The 26,127-nt window shown below is 32.9% G+C and overlaps 1 protein-coding gene across 1 annotated transcript in view; it reads left to right on the top strand.

Moving 5' to 3' along the window:
• Window positions 1-12,479: 12,479 nt before the first annotated feature.
• LOC123536528 (uncharacterized) overlaps window positions 12,480-26,127 on the top strand; it is a 57,586-nt gene continuing 43,938 nt past the window's right edge. Inside the window, exon 1 of the mRNA XM_045319744.2 lies at window positions 12,480-12,743. The gene's annotated coding sequence lies outside the window, so the exon portion shown is untranslated. The remainder of the gene's footprint in view (window positions 12,744-26,127) is intronic.

Here is a 26,127-nt window from a genome sequence, read left to right as displayed (position 1 = left end):
GAACCAGAGTAACCGTTGTAGTAATGCTAATGTTAATGCTAATGCATTAGTAATGCATTATTTTTTTTCAAATAATGCCAAGTAATGATTAATGCCACAATTTTAGCATTAAAAAATAATGCTAAAGTTAGTAATGCTAATGCTAATGCTTAGCATTACTTAGGCATTATTTTCTGTATCACTGGAAATCCCAGGTTCAAGTTAACTTGGTGTGAACCAGATCAGATCAAGAGATATACCACAAACCTCAAACAAAAAGGACATAAAACAAAGTCCAAATGTTCTGGTATGCATAATATTCTGCCTAAATACTGATAAAATTTAAATCAGTTATGGGCCATCTAGGTATGAACCATTTTTGAACATACAATTTTACCTAAAACACTATGCACTATTTGTCTGTAACCAATTAAATATACACAGTGTATCTAATGCAAATTGAACTATACATTTAAAACCAAAGTGCAAATTTATAATAACCATTAAAGTGTGACAAAATTAGTTTTGTCAACCAAAATATCAAACAGAATCTTTGTTATCTTTTGACACATTTTTATCAATTAACAGTATACCACTGATAGTGATGTTAAAGACCTTAAGGCAGCTAACTTTTTCATGTCAATGACATGTTAAATAGGCTGTTAGGGAGTCATTAAACTGGTACTTGACTTTCAACACGTGTGTTTTTTTATAAAGTAATGGTAATGGTAAAAGAAAAATTCAGATATGATACAAGAAAGTCATACATGTATTTAACTATAGATTATCTAGGTAAATACTGTAAAGTAGACCAAACGCTTAAATCTTTGAGCACCTCATGTTCATAAAATGCAACAGTGATAAACTATATTATTACATACTCGTTTCTATTCCCCGTTAAGTTAAACTGGTACCGGAAACGTCAATATTTTCCATACACTGACTCCTGAATTTCTTATCGGGTGCGTGACGTAATTCAGTGTGTTATTGCACTATTTTTTTCTATTTAGTTCAGTATTGTCAATCCTATTCAGGCTATTGAACATATTTATGATATTTACATAATATTTATACGTGTAGATGCGTATGTAATAAAAAGGTGATTATCTTTGCATCGGGAAATATGCACTCGTTCTTCAGCGGAAGAATATTGCGCTCCTAAAGTCGCGCAATATTACCGCTGAAGAACTCGTGCATATTTCCCGATACAAAGCTAATAACCTATAAATACATAAACGATACCAATCATTTGAGACATAGACAGATACAAAATACTGAAGAATTTAAATGCTGTGTTTCTTATGGTGCTGCTGGATCATTTCAAGTATTTCAAAAAAATATATATATAATGCCTAGTTGGTAGATTTGATTCATTACAAATGATAGATGTAACAAAGTCATATGTTGCTTCTATGAAATAAACAACTAATAAAAATGATTAAATGAAAAACAAACAAATAGTGTATTTTCTAAGTAATGCTAATTAAATGCATTACTTTTGCAAGTAATTATTAACAACCGTGTCTAGAACTTTTATAAATCTGCCATTTAGTTAAATGTTGCCATGGAAACAAAATGGCTACCAATTTAATCAAATATTTAAATGTTCATAACTTTCTCATTTTTAAACCAATTTTGAAAATTCTTTCACTTTTCACTTCTTTCAACAATTTAAGAGTGACATTCTAGCAGATGGATTAACATAAACACAAGATTGCCTTTCTCTTTAACTTAATCAGTTAAGTTATCAGAGCTCTTTAACTGTATTTCCTTATTGCAAAATTCATGACTAGGCGCATTTGCTATCTTCAAGGCTATATTCTCTTTAATTCCTGTATCCTTGTCAAAACTACCGCAATAAATATTGTTGCCGCCATTGAGTTGATCTCTAAACGTCGTAAAATATAGCCGACACTTGTTAGTGGTATTGAGGGAATAGTGAATTGTATTTCATAATCAGTAGATCATCGGGTACACTCAACAGTAATAAATGGATTAAAGATCAATAGGAAACACGACTGCTGATAATCATTGTTTGGGTTTGCGAAGTGTTCCCACGGAGTGCTTTAAGCGTATTTGGATATCCGAAGTCCGTCCAAAGTCCATCCACAATTTCTTTAAAGAACATTTCATTATAAACCGCGCCCTTTAATCAAATTTAAGAGGAATTTGTCGTTCGTGGTCCCTTTTCAGATTCCTGCAAGTCTAAATAATTCAGTGCAAACAGTACAGGAGCGCCTTTTCTGGCTTTTTTGTTCGAAATGAAAGGAAAAGAAATTAAAGCAGACATATGTCATGCACCTATAGATCGCAAATAATATTTGTTGTTTAATTATTGACATCCTAAATATGTTTGGGAGAACACACCATTTACTCTTGCAAGAAGCTGATGTCACCTCAAGGAATGAAACGAAAATAAATGATTCTTTCATGATATGAGAAAATCTACAGTACTGAATGACAATTCACAAAATAAAATCATTTAAAGTACAAGCCAACCCGTCAGCTAATAACAAGAGCATCATTTACATAATCAAGAAGAAAACCAGAAATAAAGTAGTGCGTAAAAATAAATTTAATGAGGCCAATGCAAATTTCTGACAGAAGAAAATAACTACCACTTCTTAAATGGCCGACCTTTTACGATCAAATGTTCCGGTACGTTAAATGCTGAATGTTATTTATTCAATGAAATGTTCTGCATGTTCAAAAGGCTACATTGGAGAAATATCAAATTTACAAAATCAAATAATGCATTATATCGAACATAAAATGAATCTGGAAAAAGCTCTTCCACATGTACCTGTCAGTCGACATATTCTAGAAAGCTCAAAAGATTCATCCCAAAAAATGTAAAATAATGCCAGTTTATAAACTGCAAGAAACAGAAAGATTGCAAAGAAGAAGAATGTAATTTTTATCAATTTATACGTTTAATCCAGAAATGGAAACGAATAAATGCATATTGATGTCCCTTGAAAAAAATCTGAGTAACGTTCCTTACCGCAATAAATGACGTGGTAAACAAGCGACGTCATTAACGTCAACAGTACAGTATCTTTTTTGAAGATCCTATATACGGGTGGAAATGGTTGATTCAATCTCATTTCATATGACAAAATTGCATTAGAATGATTAAATATGTAATAATATCATGGCGTCTTTATTTACTTTTTCAGCTAAATTGATAAACATAACTGAAATGTTAACATTGCATCCCTGTTTTGAAAACTTTAACCTAAACGTTCCTTACATGACCATCAACAAAGATGATGCCGATCAGAAACTTTAAACAAAACATATTTTAAAATAAATTCGCAGTTATTTTCCTTCGAGGAGTCTCTTTTAAAAGTGTTCAAGGCATCTTCGTTTATCAGTTTCCTGCATGGCTTTATCGAATACTATGTACATCTTCTCCTGTGAAGCTTGGTATAAATATTTCTTTAAGAATCTCTACGAAAACTGTTACCATTTTCACTGTGACTGGAACTAGCACTGGAACCATTAGGTTTTCCGCATAATGGTGGACAGGTTACAGTACAATATTTGTTATTTGTAGGCCTACTGTCAGTATTAATAGTCATACCAAGTAACAGCAGTGTGATTCTAAATTAGAATCGCACTGCTTTCTGAATCAGCATCACGCTGCTTTCTAAATTAAAATAGCAATGGTTTTTGAATTACAATCACACTGCTTTTTAAATAAGAATTACGCTGCTTTTTTGAATCAGAATCACACTGATTTCTGAACCAGAAATGCACTACGTTTAAAATCAGAATCACGCTACAATTTTTTTTAATCGGAACCATACTGCTTTTTGAATCAGAATCGAACTGTTTTCTGAATCAGAAAAACACTGCTTTCTGAACCATTAGGTTTTCCGCATAATGGTGGACAGGTTACAGTACAATATTTGTTATTTGTAGGACTACTGTCAGTATTAATAGCCATACCAAGTAACAGCAGTGTGATTCTAAATTAGAATCGCACTGCTTTCTGAATCAGCATCACGCTGCTTTCTAAATCAAAATAGCAATGCTTTTTGAATTACAATCACACTGCTTTTTAAATAAGAATTACGCTGCTTTTTTGAATCAGAATCACACTGATTTCTGAACCACAAATGCACTACGTTTAAGATCAGAATCACGCTACTATTTTTTTTAATCGGAACCATACTGCTTTTTGAATCAGAATCGCACTGTTTTCTGAATCAGAAAAACACTGCTTTCTGAATCAGAAACACACTGCTTTATGAATCAGAATCACAGTGCTGCCTGAATATGATTCAGACAGCTTTTTGAATCAGAATCATTAACATGGCTTTCTAAATCAGAATCACACTAGTTTCTGAATCGTAATAATGCTGCTTTTTGAATCAAAATCACACTGCTTTCTGAATCGGAACCACACTGCTTTCTGAATCGGAATCACACTGCTTTCTGATCGGAATCACACTGCTTTCTGAATCGGAATCACAATGCTTTTTGAATCCAAATCACATTGCTTTCTGAATCGGAATCACACTGCTTTCTGAATCGGAATCACACTGCTTTCTGAATCGGAATTATACTGCTTTCTGAATCGAATTCATACTGCTTTCTGAATCAGAATCACACTGCTGTCTGAATATGAATCACTCTGCCTTTTGAATTGGAATCACACAGCTGTCTGAATATGAATCACACTGCTTTTTGAATCAGAATCATTCACATGGCTTTCTGAATCAGAATCACACTAGTTTCTGAATCGTAATAATGCTGCTTTTTGAATCAAAATCACACAGGTTTCTGAATCGAAATCGCGCTGCTTTCTGAATCAGAACTACACTGATTTCTTAATCGGAATCACACTGCTTTCTGAATCCGAATCACACTGCTCTTTGAATCCGAATCACACTGCTTTCTGAATTAGAATCATACTGCTTTCTGAATCCGAATCACACAGCTTTCTGAATCAGAATCATACTGCTTTCTGAATCAGAATCACACTGCTTTCCGAATCAGAATCATACTGGTTTCTGAATCCGAATCACACTGCGTTCTGAATTAGAATCATATAGGTTTCTGAATCGGAATCATACTGCTTTCTGAATCAGAATCATACTGCTTTCTGAATCGAAATCACACTGCTTTCTAAATCAGAATCATACTGCTTTCTGAACCGGAATCACACTGCTTTCTGAATCCGAATCACACTACTTTCTGAATTAGAATCATACTGCTTTCTGAACCAGAATCACACTGCTTTTTGAATCAGAGTCATACTGCTTTCTGAATTAGAACCATACTCCTTTCTGAATAAGAATCACACTGCTTTCTGAATCAGAATCGCACTGCTTTCTGAATCAGAATCATATTTATGTTACCAGGTATGACTACTAATACTGCTTTAACAAACATGTGTGAAAGGCAACGTTTTATTTTTTATAAGTTTTGAATTGAGACACGTGTTTGTAATTGAACTGGCTACGTGTTACAATGTAAAATATTGAAAATTTTATATAGATTTAAGATTAGGTAATAAGGGTGTGATCATTTATACCTTTAGCAAGAAAATCGTGTTCAGTGTATTTTCTGAAATACAAAAAAAGAAGATTATTGTTATATTGTTTACCAATGTGCTAATTTCTTTGATATCTATACATAACAGAGGTTATGCTGACATGCATGGAAGTCACGGCAACAAGACAGGCACGTAGTATAGCGAACATACTGTTTCAGAAACAGGTGTGGTTTAAACAGTTACATGTGTCTACAACGAAAGTTGATACGGAATTAACAATACTAGTACCTAGAAAACTATTTGAGCTGCACCATGAGAAAACCAACATAGTGCATTTGCGACCAGCATGGATCCAGACCAGCCTGCGCATTCGCGCAGTCTGGTCAAGATCAGTGCTGTTCGCTAACGTTCCCTAATTGCAATAGGCTTTAAAAGCGAACAGCATGGATCTTAACCATCCGCGCAGTCTGGTCAGGATCCATGCTGTTCGCTAACGGCTTCCCTAATTGAAATAGGCTTTGAAAGCGGACAGCATGGATCCTGACCAGACTGCGCGAGCTGCTCTGGATCCATGCTGGTCGCAAATGCATTATGTTGGTTTTCTCATGGCGCGGCTCAATTTTCTTTCGTTAATTAAACTACTGTTAATGACTTGTAATAGTTCCGTTTCTATAAAAGCTTTAAACGTTCTGCAATTAACAGTACTAGTGTATCATGAGAAAATGCGGTCGTGACCCTAGTATGACTCGACCCTAAGACCTTCGGGTTAAGCAGGAACACCATTACAATAAGACCGCCTTCTTCTGTCCTGACACAATGAATATTCTTGATAAATAATCTCATTTAGTTGAGTATGTCTAGTTTAGTTATTTTGTTTACTTTCGTATTTACAAAATCAGAAATACAATTCATATTAGTTCTTTGGTTGCTTTCTGGTTACATGTACACGAAAAGATGAGTATTACAAAAGATATCGAATGCGATACGTCTTTCATTGTATGTGTCTTCATCTAAAAGACCTTACGTTAATTAAACGCTAATAGGCTTATGTTTTCTTAGTTTAATTCGATTTATCTACTGTGGTTTTATGCATCATGAACAAACTAATTTTCTACTAAGCTACCAGTTGTCAAGCATTTTATCTAAATTTCCGTTCCCGTCAAACTTCTTTACACGTGGTGGGCTTATGAACTGCATTTTTATATTATCATTAACTTGATTGAGACGAGGTTATATTTCCGGCCGCAGACCGGTATTGAATGCACCTTTACTTCCTGTAAATATCTGGGGTGAAGGTCATTTAACAGCTGATTAAAACTGTACATTTTGATTGGTGGATGAAAAATTCCATAGGGTTTCGAATGGAATAGATCACAGGCGCTTGAAAAACTATATTAATAAATATATATCCATTATTATATCTCACCCACTTAATATGAACTACGACCTCTTCGAGAGGTCTAACCTGCATATATGTTTTATTGATTCTGTGAATAGATAATATTTGCTTAAGGAGTGTCCAAGTGCTCTGAGTTGTATTGTTAGACATTATAATCCGTTGCAAGACTCCTGTGTAAATAGCTTACGTCATAAACATGAATCCCCCCGCGGCAGAGTTCGACTGCAAACCTTCTGATACAGTGTGATGTCCCTTAACGAATTACAGTCAACTGGTCCCCTAGTAAACTCGTCCGCCAGTCAACTCGTTCACATTTTGGTCATTTGGTACCCCTTGACGATTTGAAATTGGTCATTTCGTCCCCCAGTTTTCGGCCCCTCCTTTTTAGTCTTATTTTTTGTCAAAGTTTATGATTAATATAATTATGATGTTAAATATGTGTTCTGTTAAAAATGTTCTACATAAAAAAAAACATGAATTTTTTACTTTAAAAACTACAGTTTCCTTTATAAAGGTTACTGACCGTTCCAAAACGGTACCCCTATTTTCAACTTATTTTCTGTCTGTCTTGTATTTTGTGTTGCGTATGTTGTCTTGTTTATTGTTCGGGTTTCTTTCCACTTTCTCTCCCCCACCCCCGACCTATCGCCCCCATCATTTCCCCTTGCAATTGCGCTTCCTTGTTTTGGCTTCCCCTCCCCCTTTACTATGAGTAAGTTGCCCACCTTAATCCCACCTTAATTTTGGCTGCTGGAATCCTAAGGCGGTGCCCGATTGTTGTTGTTTTTTCTGCTTATATGCGTGCGTTTGTGTGTCTTGGGCGGTGCCGTACAGTGATGTTATATCTAATTTGTCTGTTTATCTATGTTAGTTGTGTGTGTGTGTGTATGTGTTTGTCTTTGGTACATGAATGTCTGCGCTACTGTGGTTTACGTTGTAGTGTAACTGTGATTAAGGAACTATCATTCCCTTTGTGTATTCATCCACCCCTTTCTACCCGTTACCCCTTCCTTCCCCTCTATCTATATTTTGCATAAGTGTACTTGTTGGATTTTTGAAGCAACCCGTCTGTAATATTTTTCCGTTACAGCTTCTTTTTATTGTGGGCCTACTTTTCAAATGCCTGGCTCTGAGGCTGTGTTTGTGGTGCTCTGTGCTTCCGAGAAATCTTCCCTTACCTACTTGTGCGGCCGTGTATCATTTTCAAAGATACTTCTTGTTTCTTGTCTTTTTTTCTCTGATAACTTTTTTTGTCACCACTTTGTAAATTCTACGTATTTCAGTGCATCCTTAAACATTTGAAACAAGAGTTAAATCAGTAAAGTGAGTGAGTTTTATGATGACAAAAGTTTGATTGTGTTGAAATTATAAAACGTTATTAACAACATGTTATTGTAAACGTAGGCTAAATTTCATCAAAAATATTTTATGTAATTTTTTAGATATGGGTAAAGTAACAAATATAGCGGGCAGTCTGTTTAGTTCAGTATATTTAATTTTGTTCGATGTTTATTTGATCAACATTCTTCAGCTGCTCATATTACTGCAGTCGCATCGCAATAAACTTTATCATTAAGTATTTTTGTACTAATTAATGTTTGTTTAGATGAAGATTTCGCAATGATTTAATGCTGGTTTTGGTTTTCTAATCCCCATAACTACAAGTTACAGTGTTATTTCAAAACTACTCTCAAATAATTGTAACATTATATGTTAATAACGTATTTTCTTATTCCCAGACGCTGGCAACATAACAGCTAAATTTTAAACCCTGTTACTTCAAACAAATATATGCACTCAAATTTAAGAATAACCTAAGCAGTGTGGGAATTATTTTGATACCTTGTTTTGCTGCAGAAATTTTACCTGAATAAAAACGCTGCGAAAACGTATTTAAATCATGTAATTAGCAACAAAGAAACTCCTTTGTGTATTGAATGGTATTCTAGGCGCAAAAGGCATCGTACCAAAATAAACTGATTAGCCTTCTACAACAACGAGTTCCCATTTAAAGAAATTATCCTGTAATGTACACCTAACGCTAGGAGTTGTGGTGTTAAAGCATGTACGCTATTATCTGCATGGTATCTATTATTTATATCTCTTTCTGTCTCATCAGCGGCCCGGCGTTAATTGGGCGTGCTTGATTAGGTTACGGTACACAGTGATACTGTCCAGAGATATCCGAATGTTTTTATATCGAGAAATTGATCAGCTTTCCATTGATTTCACATTTTTGTAATTTGTATCCTTAAGAGTTAACTTCATCTAACAGAGTTTCTTCCTTACGTATATACTTAGAAGATAAATTATTGCGAACATTTCCGACAGTGATGACGCTCTATTAATATCATTTACAAAACTATACGCCAACAGTAACCTTTTAGAAAGTAAACATAGAGCCTGTAATGATACTCCAAATGTTAAGTGCAGATAGTCTGAAAAAAAAAAACAGATAGATTAGAATGGTTATTTCATACAGTCGTTTATAAGTCTGAGTTAATCTCTGGGGAGGAGTAGGCGGGGGATTATTTCATTTATAAATGACGTCTCGTCCAAAAACAAACAAAAAAAAAAAAAAAATCGATTCGAGTGTATGTGTAATGTTAGCTTTTCCATGAATGGGTTTAAATATTTGAATTTCTTTTTTTTTTCATGTGTTATTAATTAAGATTATCTATCTAGGAGACTTTAGTGTAATGCATTTCTTTTTAAGGTTTTAAGGGTAGTCGACGGGTTATATATTCTCCGTATACAATTTCGGTATTTTACATTTTACGTTGAGCTATAATTACGTCCGAAAAATGCCGAATGGTTTGAAACGAAATTGCCTGGTGCAATAAAGGTTCGTTCTGTGATGGGTATTTATGGAGCCCCGTCTTCTCTTAAGTCTTTTTCACTAAAGCCATTACGTAAACACTTGTACAAGATATCAAATCAAATACAACAATACCAACCATGTCAATTGTTTTCTATAACATCTGTTCATAAATGTGACATTTTTTTCTGAGCAAGGTTGGACTATCTCTTTATTATCAATATGATAAAAGGTTTTGTTTTCTTTTTCCAGTAAAATTCCTCACTATCTCAGTGAGTTATTCAAACATACTTTGACGAATACATTCCATTTGTCTTATAAAAACACACCGAAATTTTTACATTAAAAGCCCTTTTTTCTCTGTAAGCGCCTCCATTGCATTGTAAACAGATGTGGACAGATGGAATATTAATACGAGACAATACCAGAGAAATACCAACCTGAAACAAGAGCTGTCTTAGAGATATCAGGTATAACAGATAGCTCTAAACTTTTAACCACAATAATGGAAATATGTTACCAAGATCTCCAAATTAATCTTCATTTGATCGCTGTTAGTGTACGTAGTAGTTAAAGAGGCGATGTCTAAAACGAAGACAGCACTTTGAGAATATTATTGCTTATTACACGAAACTTGCATGTCGAAAGATTAAGAGCAAAATTTGTAAAGAGAAGGAAGTGCAAAATTGTAACTGGAGATTACATATTAATTGCTTTACATAAAATACATATCGAAGAATGAGAGCAAAACAAAAATGATGAAGAGAAAGCATGTTTCGTTATTCAGATGCATTTGAGCCGCGCCATCAGAAAACCAACATAGTGCGTTTGCGACCAGCATGGATCCGGACCAGCCTGCGCATCCGTGCAGTCTGGTCAGGATCCATGCTGTTCGCTTTCAAAGCCTATTGCAATTAAAGAAACCGTTAGCGAACAGCACATATTCTGACCAGACAGCGCGGATGCGTAGGCTGATCTGGATCCATACTGGTTGCAAATGCACTATGTTGGTTTCCTCATGGTGCGGCTCATTTAGATCTGGTTCGGCTTAACATGCAAATAAGTTTTTTCGTGTATTTGTGTGTTGGGTAAAGATATTAAAACAACGAAAGTACTACAATTAACGTTTCACTTGTCACTAGCTCTGATAAAAAGCGGACAAAGCGGCCGAGTAGTAACACTGTCTGACTACGAAGCTAGGGGTCGTAAATTCAAACCCACGCTCTTCCATCTAAATATTATTTACACTAGGATGAGAGTCTCGTGTATGGTTGATATACACCATTCAGAACCAGAGAACCGGCTCCTGTATATTGCAATAACCCCTCACTTCAATTCCTTACAGTCCTCTTGAAGAGTCACCCATATGGGAACGTGTGGCGGTTACATATAAGCTTAAATACATACACTGGCTATGATAGGTTACACAATGTCACTGGCAAGATGTTACATAACTATTGAATATCAACAGTCGTCTCTTTCACAAGAGAAGGGATGGGTACATTCAATGCAAATTGGTTTCAAACAAAACTTTGTTAAAGTAACACACACACACATACGTAGGCATGCGCATATATTCACATATATGTAAATCAAAAGAGTCACAAACCTATTTCTGGAAAGACTGAGAATAAGTAATTATATTCAGTAGAACTTTATTCTACATAACAATCATAGACTACATTGACTGAGAATCGGTAGTTATATTCTAGAGAACTCTGTTCTAAAATATATCGAGTGATAAAATTGACTGAGAATCAGTAATGCTATTCAGAAGAAAATTTTACTACATAGTTATGAGTAATTATATATGGAAAAATGTTAGTAATTGTTTAAGAAAATATAAATACAATTTTATAACAGAAAGAAACACACACACAAATGATGAGCGCTATATTAGAAACAAAATGCTTATCAGTAACGGAACAATCTAAAAATGTTTAAGTCAAATTAATAGGAACATGCGTCATTGAAACAGCATATTTCAAAAGAAACATATCAGAGGTAGTAAATACTGTTGATGGAAATTATCGAAATATAAATGTCTGTGAAACATTCCTTGAATAAAACGTGGTCGTAATAATATCATTTCTATCCATTTCTGAGACCTCTGTACGAAAGATCTTTTATTCTATGACCATTCAACCACACCTTTGCCTTAATGCAAACTGCAAAAATTAAACATTCTTACGTCATTTGTACTAAAAAAAAGAAAACATAGACAATAGTCTTTCTTATTTCTTGTAAAGACAGTTGAACAAAAGAACACAAATGTTCAACAGAACACAGTCAATAAAAAATAAATAAAAGGTAAGGGTAGGTTTCCCGGAAGCACAGAGGACCCAATAAAATAGCCGTAATTCGACCGGAGTTCAAGCAGAGGTCTTTCAAATTAATAGGAAACTAAACTTTTAAGTGTTACAAAAACTTGTTTACATATCAAATAGTATCAATGACGTTTTGTATTTCCAAAACAACTACACTCAAGAGTCTATTGTCAACTAGACTAACATTATAAATTTTACGAATACTTAAAATGTCATCCCAAAGTGATCTCGCTGTGTGGATTCAGCAATGTCAAAATGAAAAGTAAATACAAATCTCAATTGAATCAGATAAAAGCAAACAATACACTTTAACAAACGATATTTTGGTCCTAGGTCTGCAATAATTCCATGTTTTAGATAGCACAGCGACTTGATACCGCTCGTTCAATATGATTTTATCGACGTCATATGCTCTCAAGTCCGTATTAAAATGGGCCCAGAAACTCTGCAGCGCGCATATATTATTAGCGGGAATATATAGTAACTTCATTTCTACTTTCTGATTGGTAACAAGAATCATTGAGAGAATGAACTAGTGTATTGGAGAAATTGTCATCACTTATTTTCTTTTATAAAACTGAAACTTCTTTTTTTAAAAGAAAACTACAACTTGCTGATATTTTAACATACTATATTGGTATATAGGAAAATAAAAGAAATAAAAAATCAAAGTAGAAGAACTGTTGGAATACTTGTGGAAAAAGTCTTGTACCGGTAAGGAAAATCTCACGATATCTGATTATAAATTTAATATATCTATGTTATATCTTTTTATCTTTGATTTTATTTTTTATATGTTTTATGTACTATTATTTTAACAGGAAATTTGGAAATAACTTTAAAACCGGTTCAGAATGTAATTATTCCGTCTTTCAAGATTTCCACACTTCAGACTCAATTAATGAAGATAAAACTTCAAAAACATCCAAGCAGAGGAACACAATTTAGAATCATTTTTGGCAGCTGAAAGTCTTTTGTTTGAACACATTCACAAAGATTTGGTAGAACTTAACTTTAACTGTGTTTTAATTGAAAATCTGTTGCACTCAATGTAGGATGGGGGAATGTCATTTTCTATTCACTGGAAAAAAATGTCATAACTTCAATAGCATACCATCCCCATCGGAAATTTGATCATAAATGCCCGGTCTGTCACAATAAAAAACAAATTCGCATACAGTTGCAATCTATATCATTTGAATTAGTTACCCGTTTGTTGCAGAAATCTTCAAAGGGACAGGTGCCATTTATGTCATTATTTCAAATCTCAGGTATTCTCGCGAGTCTTTGGTAATTTTAGGCTGTAGCAAAATGGATTATTCTGTAAACGAAATATTAAATTGTGTGATAATATACTATAAACTCATTCGCAACGATGTAATAATTATTCACAGCAGGTGAAAATTTATTAATTAAACGAACTTTATAACAAAACCCACAGCATTTTTACCATTTTTCGGGCCATAATGAAAAACAAACTTTCATATAAAACCGATTGTTGCAGTTGTCATGCTTTGTACTGATTACGTCTGACAGTAGCAGATATACATTATTTGTAGCATTCGAAAGGATATACATTAAACAAAAGTAAGTGAATGTATTTTAGAAACTGATAATTAACTATTTGCCTCATAACATAGCCACTACTGTCTGATCAACCTAAACCCGTAACAGGGCTTTGCGAACTGCGGTTTTATTTTGCAATATCCAGATATAACTTAAACATATTTTAATAGGGGTCCGAAGCAGGATGTTCTAAAAAATTTAAACTACCTTTAAGAATGTCAATTTATGGTCAAAAATGATCGTGAAATTCGAGCACAATCAAATGTAATATTATATTGTTTGTTTAGAAACTTTACAAACATTATACATGGAAACGTTGCTTTCTTGCCTAGTTAGATATCATGGAGGTATTTTTTGCTATCAAAAATAAAAATCTATCACCAAAGACAAAACATAAATTAAAAAAATTTGGTCTCCAAAATGTCAGTTTAAGATGACAACACAATTTTTAATCAAAATAAATCAAGATATTTTGAAAATAAAAACACCTTGTTACCATCCTCAGGATCTTAATTTCAATTATGCTCATATTTAAAGGGAAACTAACGAAAATCTTTAATTACGTAAAAGGTGGATCCAAACAGTAGTTAAATATCAGTTTCTAAAATGTCTCCTATTAAAAAGCTTATATACATTTTACAAAATGAAACGAAAATAAAGGATATAAATAACATGCTCATTGTATTTTAATTGTTGTAAAAACTTCCTATCAAAGGCTCTTTCTACACTGTATTATCAAATTAACCTGACGCAAAAACGTGAAAATAATTCAATCTCAAATTTTCGAAAAGACTATTTTCGCGAAAAAGTCAAAGCTTTCGCGAAAGTAGCGAAAATTAACGCCTTGCAAAGTTTCCTGATTCTATAGCACAAAATATATGCGCTTTGAAACCATTGATGACTTACTTAGTACAGTGGTACTTCACGTATACGTATTGAAATTTACAAGTCAACAGCAAATAGTTCATAACTGTGAAAATAAATAGGTTTGCAACTTTTTTATGCTAATCGTTTACGCGAAAGCTAACAAATTTCAATAAAGGTGGGAATTGCTGATCAAATAACTAAAAAAAATCCCGAATAAATTGATGTCGTTCAAAATGATTCCTAACATAAAAATCATTTGGTTATGTTGTATTAAAGAAAAATTCCAAGAGTAACTATTTCTGGCATTATTTTACTGGACAGTGGTAATCAATTTTGATTTAGAATGATTAAGAGTAGAATGATACCTAAAAGTAACTTTCGTAAAACCTTGGAATTGGAAAACGCCATTTTTTTGTGTGTTTCTAACGATTTTACGTACACTTTTAGTCAGAGATCAGTCTTTTCTCAATAATTATATCGTCGTCTGTCAACATTTTATATATCTAAACGATAGCTATGTATAGGATCTAAGGAACTATTTTGAACAAAATCTACTAGAAAAATACCATCAAAAGTAAACTTTCAATTTTAAAATTTCAGCCCATTTTCAAAACCCTATAAGAATATTTAAGCCTTGAGACATGTAGCTTAATTTGGTACTTTTGCATTTTCGCAAATATAGAAAATGCAGTAAATTTTAAACGATTCCGATGACCTACATTTTAATCAGTTATTTTTTAAAGAAGTGACTGAGGTCATGTAAAATTAATTAATCATAGGATTTCAAAAAAAGAAAGACTGTAAGAATCTTCTGTACAAAACATCATCAAATGAGTTTATCTTATAACTGTGTAAAAACTCTAAAAATAATATAGCGTTGTATAGTAAATCTTGCTACTTTACATTGCAGAATAAATTTTATGTTTATATGTTTCGGTACATTTTTCATCTTTTTTGTTTACATTTTTAATTATTTTGATAGAAAAGCACGATAAATATATTTCATGATTTTTAGGTTACTTGACATTTACGTTTGCATATTGAAATAAGATTATTGGACCCGTAATGGCAATCGGCAATTTCCGTATGATTACGTATTGTCGTTTTCAAATCGGCATTCTTCGGATGTAAATATATTTCATGATTTTTAGGTTACTTGACATTTACGTTTGCATATTGAAATAAGATTATTGGACCCGTAATGGCACTCGGTAATTTCCGTATGATCACGTATTGTCGTTTTCAAATCGGCATTCTTCGGATGTAAATATAGCTGAACGCGCACGTTACCTTCCTTAAAAAAATAGAAACTGCCGAATTTACAAAAAGCGATTACATAATTTGCCGATTGTAATTAAATGTTCAGTACGTTAATTATTGCGTTAGCATATAATAACAAGATAATTTTCTATAAAGTAATATAAATACTAAATATTTGCTATACTTTTAAAACCGTAAAGACCGATTAAAAATATGAGATACGGAGACATTCCGTGTTCGTGGATGATTAAACAAAACCCGCCATCTGTCTTGTAACTTCTCCTATTACTACTTCTTTTATAGCTTGTTTAATTGTATCTGTTTAATTTTATTGCTATACATTATTGATTGTTTCATTTTAATTACTGTATCTTCAAACTTAACAAATCTTCAAGCGTTTGCTTTTGCCAATATCTTTGAAATCGCCCTTGGAGTATTCATCTTAAGAACAAAACCCTGTCAATACATCGAAAATAATCGAATTTTACAAATACGTTCTTGCAACCTTAATAGTCGCCACATATGCAAAAATGTATTGCATTCATCAGAGTAATTCACTCACGTATTTTAATGGTCTTAAAATGTGTTTAAAATTTGCATTCTTTAAGTAGTATTTGTGAAACTGAAGTATTAACTTTTGCCACTTGTCCTCGTTAAGTTCAAACTGTTTTGGAAGTAATCGCTTTTGAAAGTTTAAATAGAATAAACATTTGATGTGTTTGGGAAGCATCTTTTAAGCTTTGTCATTTTCAGGTCAAACTGTTTTTAAATTCCAACGAAAACGGTAAGCGACAGATTATAATGAGCGGAATTTATTATATTACGGATAGGCCTATTAAGCTACAGATACTGACTTTCATAAATGATCTAAAGGACTGTTTTTCTTTCCAGCTTTGCAGCACACTAATGTTATTTTTCTTCTACTAAATTCGTTTTTAAACAAATATTGACGTGTTAAATAAAAGTCAGTGCATTTGTCTTTCATGTGACCTTTTGAAAATGGCCTGCGGTCGTAGATTTGAGTAAATTTGCATTTAAAGCTCTGACTGATTTTGTTTTATATAAGTTTGAAACTATTAGAACATTCTTCAGGTAACGTATGCTATACTGGCAAAATGGTTAAAAAATTCTTCATTAGAAGATTTGCTCAGGGTGATTAAAAATATAACGTTTCTATTTTTGACGCACTAGTACAGAATCGCTAAATGAGCTTTCTGGTTAAGTGATGATTTAAAAAAATATAATAATAACGTTCATCTATGGTAATAAACTATTCACTTTTGATTTTGTCAAAACATTGTAAATTGTATTAATATGCGTTTCCTTTCGAGTTTTTATAAACAAAATATGAGAGAATTTATCAAAGCATTACTTTTCTAAAACGTGTCCTTTAAATACAGTTCTGTGCGATCCGGATGACAAAATATAAAAACGTAGTCTATAAAACGCATTTGGTTTAGAAGTTTTAGAGGGAACTTCATGCAACGTAAAAGATTCGTTCTCTTTTTTTTTTCGTCATAAGTGTTCTCTTACTGCAATTATGCGTTGTATGACCATATGTGTAAAAGACAGAAAACCGGTTTAAAAGTTGTTGAAATAAATTTGTCGTTTAAATATCCAGTAAAAGAAAAAAAGGAAAGCAATTTCTGTTTGTGTTGTTAAAAACCTCTGTCTCTATCAGTATGCGAAAAGAAATGACATTAAAGATAAGACTTGAAAAATTCAAAACCCAATTTGATACCATAGCGTTTACAATTCTTACGTGATTGGTATCAGTGTAAATTCAGTAAGCCTGTCACACGAACTTCCAATTAGTTATCGCTTTTAAAGCATTTACATTGAATCGCAAGTTTAAGTATTTTAAGAAACATTAAAAGTTACAAAATCCATCTGTATAATTCGTATATTGTTGGCATCCATTCATCCATCCATCTGTATAATTCGTGTGTTGTTGGCACCAGTTCATCCATCCATCTGTATATTTCGTGTGTTGTTGGCATCACTTCATTAATTTGAACAGTAGTCTATTTGGTTATTGCTGTAAAATATATTAACGGGGCTGACATGTTTCATTTTCTTACTATTATTATAAATATCACATTTTTGCTTTATTCGGCGTGATAAATGTTAAATTTGGAGTTGCGTGATTCTAAGGAAATCATGCTCTATAAAGAACATCAGATCAAATCTCGAAAAGGAGTCTTCGAATGTTCAAAGTAAACACTAATATTCAAAATTCAATTATATTTCAGTTTTCAGGTATTTGACCCATAATAAAACTGTTTTGCCATTTACATGTTATATCAAGCAATTTCGTAGCTGGCGCTTTAGAAAATTATAACCAAATTACCAAAAGATTTAATGGTTCAACATTTCAGTCTTGTTATGCTCGGTACTGAAGTACATATATTTCAGTTTTTATTATTTATAGGACTACGAAGCAATGATTCCACAAAGTATTTTTCTCAAAAATTGTGTTTTTCCAGAATCAGTCTTATAAGTTGATTGAAATCCTGTCATTGTCACTTACTATTTATTGTAGAAAAGATGGATATTAATTATTCTTTGTCCCTTCCTGAGCATGATGGATGGCTCATTAGGAAGATGTACATGAAACAAGTCCAGGATGTTTTACAGTGTATGCTGTGATTGTATTAAGCGGTTGGCCATTACCAAGTAACAGTCAATGTTTCTAATGCACGGTAGTTATTAAAGTTTGCTTTGCATATATTGACAAAAACGTACGTGCAAGTATTAAAATCATTTTAATTTTTGAAAAAGTAAAATAATATCTAACAAATGTAATATACAAGTAACGCGACATTGTCTTGGTTGTAATTGTTTTGAGAGTGGAGTATAAAATTATATCAAGACATTAAAGAAAAATGAGAAACAGAAATGTATTCAAAGAGCATATAAGAAGTTAAATATGACTGGGGTGGTTAAGCTTTAGTTCAGAATGACAGCATGAGCGAATAACGACGTCACGTTAGCTGTAATCGAAAGCCCCCTCTGGTGCCGTTCTGTGAGCTTGAATATCAAACATGGGGCTATCGTGAAATACCATTTGAAACCGCAATAATTAGGCTTGTATTCGATTCATTACATAATTGGACATGATAAACCCACAGGGAAAATCAGATCAGATATGCGTGGAATCATGTTTATAAAATATGTCATTTACAGAAAAATGTCATGCAGAAAAACGGCGTCCCGAATGGTGGTGATTTTTAGATTATTTCATTTACTAATAATAGGTTGAGAACATTTCGTGTGTACAATATATGCAATATATTATAACCTTTTACCCGTCTCTAATAGGTTAATTATCAAGCATCTGACAACAGATAAAACTATATAGTTGTAATGACATGCAAATGAGGGTTGTCCCTGGAGATGTAATATCAGTTTTCCTGTTTTAATCTCGTGCCATGTTTTGTGAAAACCATACCCAGGGGGACACTTAACACGTGGGCGTTCTGTCAGGTTTTGAAATATTAAACTTTTCTGATTAACTGATAAACATTCAGTCATAGCACAAATATGTCAAATTTGTTCAAGTTTGCAATAAAGTTCCATTGTAGAAACAATGGTGATTGGAGAAAAAAGTCGGTCTCTATCCGTTACGTAGTCGATTCAAATATTTATTGAAAGATCTACATCACACCTTAATTTGCTTACATTTACATCTTATGTTACATGTGAAAATGAGAAATATACAAGATTGGCCGTTTATTAAGAACATTGGTCTAAAAATGATCAGGTCGACGAAAAATATACCTAATTACAGTACAGTCCCCTCCCCAACAAACACACACATACCCGGGAGTTATATTTTGCAAAAGGGAGAGCAGACATGTATTAAGGTCCTATTACTTTACGTTTTTCCAGTAAAAATAATTAATTATAGTTTTACTATAAATGCTAATTATACTGAAGGAATTTTGACATTACCTTAGTGCTTGCATTCACTTAATTCATTTAAACAAATATATGTAATTTTGGAAAGAATTGTGTTGGTAGAATTCATGTTAGATGACTGAATATTTTTTAAAAAAACTATAATATTTGGAAATGAATATTCTATGATCAGCTGCAATTCATAGTCACGCCAGTTTCAAAGTAAAGTTTCCATTACAGCTTTATTTTTTCGCAAGCCGTTATGTCACATGGTAACATATTTCTTTCTCAACTCGCTTTTATACCACATGACAAGTACTACAGGAGATTTGACAAAAGACAGCAATTCTCTGTCCGTAAATTATTATTTTATTAGCAACGCTAAAGTAATCTGCTTTTACCAGACTCTCCCGCTGGAATAAAAATATGGGAGCATATTTTGCTTACCACATATCCGCTTATTTATAACGAAAACTCCTTGTAAATGACACTTATACGTTAATTATGTGGCAAGAGGAAACGTGTTGTGCGATCTATGTATGTCTGTGTACAGTATTCACTCACGTTAACTAGATATCTTGAGTATTGTTATTTGTTTAGGGTTTTCACACGACTATTAATTGTCGTTCTGTTATTCTATTAATGCATATTTAACCAGAGTTTGTTTTCAGAGACTTCAGACTTTATTGTGTTATGTACAAATGATGATAAAAAAGAAATCAGAGAAAATAAATGATGAAACCAACGGGAAAGAAATTGAGTCATTTATCTCGGATGAAACTTTATTCTCCCTAAAACGGAACCAAACACACATTTTCTAGACTGTATTATTTATATATATATATATATATATATATATATATATATATATATATATATATATATATATATATATCTGAAATAATATCTTTTTGTATAAACTTGGAGTAAAAAGGATGCATGAGTAGCATGTACAGTGAAAATATACATTTTAAAAACATTGCAACAGGTTGGAAGTAATTTCTGAACAAGCATTTGGTCAAACGACCATATACCTTTTAAGGACAAAGAAAAATTGAAAAGAAGTATGACAAGATAGTTGGCATATGATTTTATGACGACCAATTACATAACTTTTTTTGCCATAAAAGCGTAAGAGAACTTCTTTAATAAATGCAATGATTTCATTGGTTGTAAAATGCAATGTATGATTGCAAAATTACATTTTCTTGTCATTTTGATTTTCATTAACGAAGCCTACTTCTAACCGGTGCTCGGGGGCGTGAGGGATGCTGCACATTTAACTCCCTCCCATGAACAGACTCAATTAAGCCGTTTCTGCTATTATTTTGCTTCACTGCGTTTATGCCTCTATGGGATTTTCAATATTATGACAGTGTGAATAACATATTTTCACCTTCAGTGAGTAATTATTTTATGATACAATATTAAACTTGCATCTGGTGTTACTGGGTGAAAGACATTTTGGTCTTTCTTGATTCCCAGTGTATCCATGTTGTCTATATATTTCACTTTGTTTACGTATTTTTGTGCACATGTTTATATCAATAAAGTGCAGCTGTAAAGTTACGGTTTCAGAGTGAGGGCTGGGGTGTGGTTGATGAGGAGGCTATGTTAGGTTTAGAGTCAAAACGACATAAATTTAAGTCAGACTTTGTCAGCATTTGAAGGTGATGGAAAACCCTATGTGCCCTTCCGGGCATTGTTGCAGGCATGGGTGTCTACCTGAGTAGAACCATCGGCCTTGAACTTTCTAACTAGATGGCTTCCTCAGGTGGAAAGTTTTACATTTCCATCCATAAAGGGCCAGCGGCCGTAATTAATTCCTTGGCCAAGGAGGCTCCTGAAACAACCAAATGCCTCCTATAACTTTATAAAATAGAACTACTCAAATTATCCTTTCTGGTTCTCGCATAATATGCAGTTGCACATGAAATCAATTATTTAATTTCAGTAGCACTCGTTAAACAAAACTAATGTCTGCAAGCAAGCAATTTAGAATAAAGTCATGGATTCTATAAAAGTCATACATAAGCTTCTATAAATTGATACGAAACTGTCAATATTTTTATCACCCTCTTTGATGTAATTGAATCATCAGACATATGTTTGACCTTTAGCACAATTCGTATGGTATTTCAATTGTTACATTGTATCTATTACTTCAAAGATATTATTACCGTGGAATTGAAGTTGAAGGAACTTTATTACGTTTCAGAACTGTCTGTTTACGTGCCATCCAACCATAGTTCTATCTCTGGCATTGGTATATTACTGAACCAGTATATAATAATGATAATAATATACTCTGGCGACTGATTCTATCATCTACTCTAGCAATAACAAATGTGTTGTCATAATTGTTTTAGGTACGGATGTTTTCACCATATGTCTCTGAGAGTCTGTCGCAAGTGACATGTTGCCTTAATAGATATTACAGCAGAAAAGAGTATTATGGGGTGGACAGTGATCATTATTCTACATTTTTTATCGGGTTCAATAGATTACTGAAGCTAAACCTTTAATAATGAAACAGTTTGTATTTCGATGACAGTTATGTATAGATGTCTGGAAAGTATCCTTCTATTGTAGAAACATTTTGAATGTAACTTTTAAAAATCAAGTATGACCGTCGTTCATCAGTAGCTAAAGTTTTAATCAATAAGTAGAATTTTGAAAACAGTTCCACTTAATAAGAGAACTCAATAGCTGAATACTGTAACAGTGGCTCATTATACAGCTTAATCGACTCCATAGTTTTGCAGACATGTGATACATATAAACAGGTATATCACAATGGGCCATATCAAACGCTTTAGATTATTTCGAGTTTTGCATGATACTATCTGTACCCCTATACGACAAGATGAAGCAGGTTTTGAAAGACTAAGACAAGACTAACACAAGCAGTAGTCAACATGCATTGTTAGCATAAGCCGATATTGTCAGCTTGAGTCAATATTGTCAGCATGCACTGGATGCACTAAATATGTCTAACAACAACAGACAAAAGTAATTTCTTCCTCGACAAGAAGTGTTTTAAGATTTTAGCTTCTTTAAAATCATATAATGAATCATTAGCCAAGAGCACCCTGGAGAACAATTTCATCAACTAACTGGAGCTTTAAATCAAAATGCCGATGGACTATTGCAGACATATAAAACACAGAGACGCAGTGGTGTTATTTTTCAAATATTTATAATATTGCTAATTAAAACTGAGAGACATTTACTGTTGCCATAAAATTCTAAGAAGAATGTTAATTCTTGGAAACAATTTTAAGTTGAGCGAACTTAATTATCTGAATCGCCATCAAAAATGAGTTTGCGACGTTACGAAAAGTGAAACAGAAAATGCATTTGAACAAATTATTTTGTACTAACAAAGATCTAGCAAATAAAATCATTTAGTAATATAAATCTTCTAAACGCAGGTGAGATTGTTTTTAGTAGCAAACCGGTGTTCGAAAAGAAAGACAACTCTTGCCTCAAGTACTTACAAGCAATGACATTTATCAGTTTACTTCCCTTGCATTGACACAAGCGAATGAAAAATGACAATGTAACATATTTTCACAACAAAGGCAATAAGGATCTATTCGATATATCAGGCACAATGTCTTTTATCAAATCGTCACGGAGAACATACGCCTCGCCAGGGGATCGAACTCACGACCCTGCGATCCGTACATTTGCGATCTCCCTATAAAAAAAGGACCAAAATTCTATAAATCCTATAAGGATATCCACATTCCAGGAATAAAGCCTTCCCGGAACGAAACCCTTAAATATATATATATATATAATATATAATAGAATATATATTTACATAAACATTTACTGCTATAGATATTTATGGCGAACAAGATGCAGCAAATTCTTTTGTTAGATATTTGAAGAAGTTGCCATTCTTAAAGATAATTCCACAAACTGTTTGTTAGTTAATCAGAAAAGTTTAATATTTCTAAACCTGACAGAACGCCGTGTTATAAATTGTCCCCTGGGCTCGGTTTTTACGAGATCCGCAGGAGATATGGACAGGAAAGACTGATATTACATCTCCAGAGAGCACCCTTATTTGCATGTCATTTCGATTGGTTTTATTTTCATCTGTTATCGGATGCTTAAGAATTAACTTATTGGATACGGTTAATTGGTTTTAATATAATTAATGTATGCACTGTATTAAGTTAAACACATAATTATCTCAGCTCATAATGATTTAATGAAATTTACAAATTACCACACCGCTTGGGACGTAAAGTAAATGGCAAATGTCCTAAACATAGCTACATAAATATCCGGTCTGAATTTCCCTGTGGATCAGTTGTATCCGGTTATGTAAAAGATCGGTTTCAAATATTAAATTGACATTCAAGTGTATAAAGATCGGCACACTTTCAATTAAAGTAAACTTGAATTCATCTCCTCTCTGTTATACTGTCATTTTGAATTGAAACTAGCCCACTTAAATGTTATTCATATATACAAAAATTAATTTCATATATATAAAACTCTACGACAAGGTTTTTGTCTATCATTCTTGGAAATAAAAAATTGTGGTATTTTCAGATAGCTGTATACTCTTCTGTCAAGACAGTTATGAATTACCAATAAACTATAGTATCGATACACTGACACGAATGTCTGATATACTAGTTATATATATATATATATATATTTATAGATACAATTATTTAAATGCTTGTATTTGTTTGACAATATCAACATTTAAGAATAAATGAACGACTATTGGGAACATATTTCTTCAAATACAAACCAGCACTAGCAGCATTTAGTATCCCTAAAATTATATAAACTTGTTTCTGACCACCAACTGGTCTCAAACATCTCGATAGCACAACCCTCCATTAATCCTCCTGGATTTATAAACATAAGCTACTCAGAAATCACTAAAGGACAAGACTAGATTTTAGGTCGATCTAGTTTTGTAACATTCAATTAAGGATGTACGAGCGTTTTTTTCTTCAGGATATCCGCCATTTTGAAAAATGTTTCTTCGAATATTGCTTTCTAACAAAAGTTTTGCCTAATGGCTAATAATGTACCGTTTAACCAAATATATTATGATTTTTGCGAGAAAACAATTTCACCCTTATTTTTGGCTGGCATTTGCCTAAAATTGACGCAAGATTTACAATGGGGTACGGGTAGGTAATTTGAAATATCTATTAAAGTAGATCAGGATTGGTTTTGATATTTTTCTGACCGATACATATAATGTTAAGCTATAAATAAAATAAAAGTTTTCAAGATAGCACTTTATATTAATATCTAGAAAATATAAATAAAAACAAAAAGAACAAACAAATGTCAAAATTCACCACTTTTTAACAGTTTTTTCTTAATAAATCTCTTAGATGCACGGTGACCCCAACTTTTTTTCTTTCCATTTTGAAGCATGTTTGTGTGTCATTAATGCTGCAAAATATTTTGAAAATCTTAACGTCAGAATTTTTTTTTTTTTGTAGATCTAAATACGTTTTTACCATTGAAAATAAAGTGGGTGGGGTAATTATGTCAACATGTAAAAATTAAAGAGAATTATTAGTGACATTTATGCTTATATTATACTGACATCACCATATATTCATATTAACCTGTAAGACCTGAAATCCCTATAAGGTTAAGTAGGATATTATATGTTTTATAAAGTACCTACATTTTTTCAAATTTACAAATTTTTACAAAATTTCAGAAATGCGTAAACAGTGGGTGAAGAAAGTACCCTATAAAATTAAAACGAGTTCGGTGACCTATGTTTTTTTTTCTGCTCTTGTTTGTCTTAGAAACTAATGTTCTTCAAGCTCACAGGGTATGAAAAAATTCTTAACGTTAGAAAAAAATCGCTTGTGCATCCTTAAGTTTTGTTGTTTCTTTTTAACAAAATATGTTGAATACCATCCTTAATGAGCGCTGTTTACATCTGGTATTTGTCAAAAACTTTGTAGTACATGTACGCTCTGTATTACACCAAGTGAAAATTTAAAGGAGCGATTACCAAGCCAACAAGGCATTGCCTTCGTCTACAAGATGCAAGCAATGGCCAAGCAATCACCTCTTAGCATAGCTTGTATAATGAGATTTCCCTAAAACTGAGTGGTCGAAGTAGGTTTCAAAATGTCTTCGCAATCGAACTAAAAGACTTCAAGCAGTTTCACTCTAGACACAACAAATCATTCGTCAGTAGCACAAAATTATTTTATTACTTACAGAACTATCCTGTCCGAGGTAGAATAGTGATAATAAGTGGGAATATTACAACATAGCTTGATTCTGGAAGTTGTATACGAGCCTCGAAGATTTAATCAGACAGGATCACACTCAGCGCATGCGCACCTCAGGTGATTAAGTACTTGCAAAATCCGCTCGAGCCCAATACAACATATCCAAGATCAAGTTACTGTAATAGTGACCATATTCTATCAAAAGGCAATGACAAGTTATTACTAGCAAGACGATACTTCTATTATCACGAGGGCGT

Source organism: Mercenaria mercenaria, chromosome 17, assembly GCF_021730395.1.
Source record: "Mercenaria mercenaria strain notata chromosome 17, MADL_Memer_1, whole genome shotgun sequence".
NCBI classification, from domain to species: domain Eukaryota; kingdom Metazoa; phylum Mollusca; class Bivalvia; order Venerida; family Veneridae; genus Mercenaria; species Mercenaria mercenaria.
This window is presented reverse-complemented; position numbering and strand designations above follow the sequence as displayed.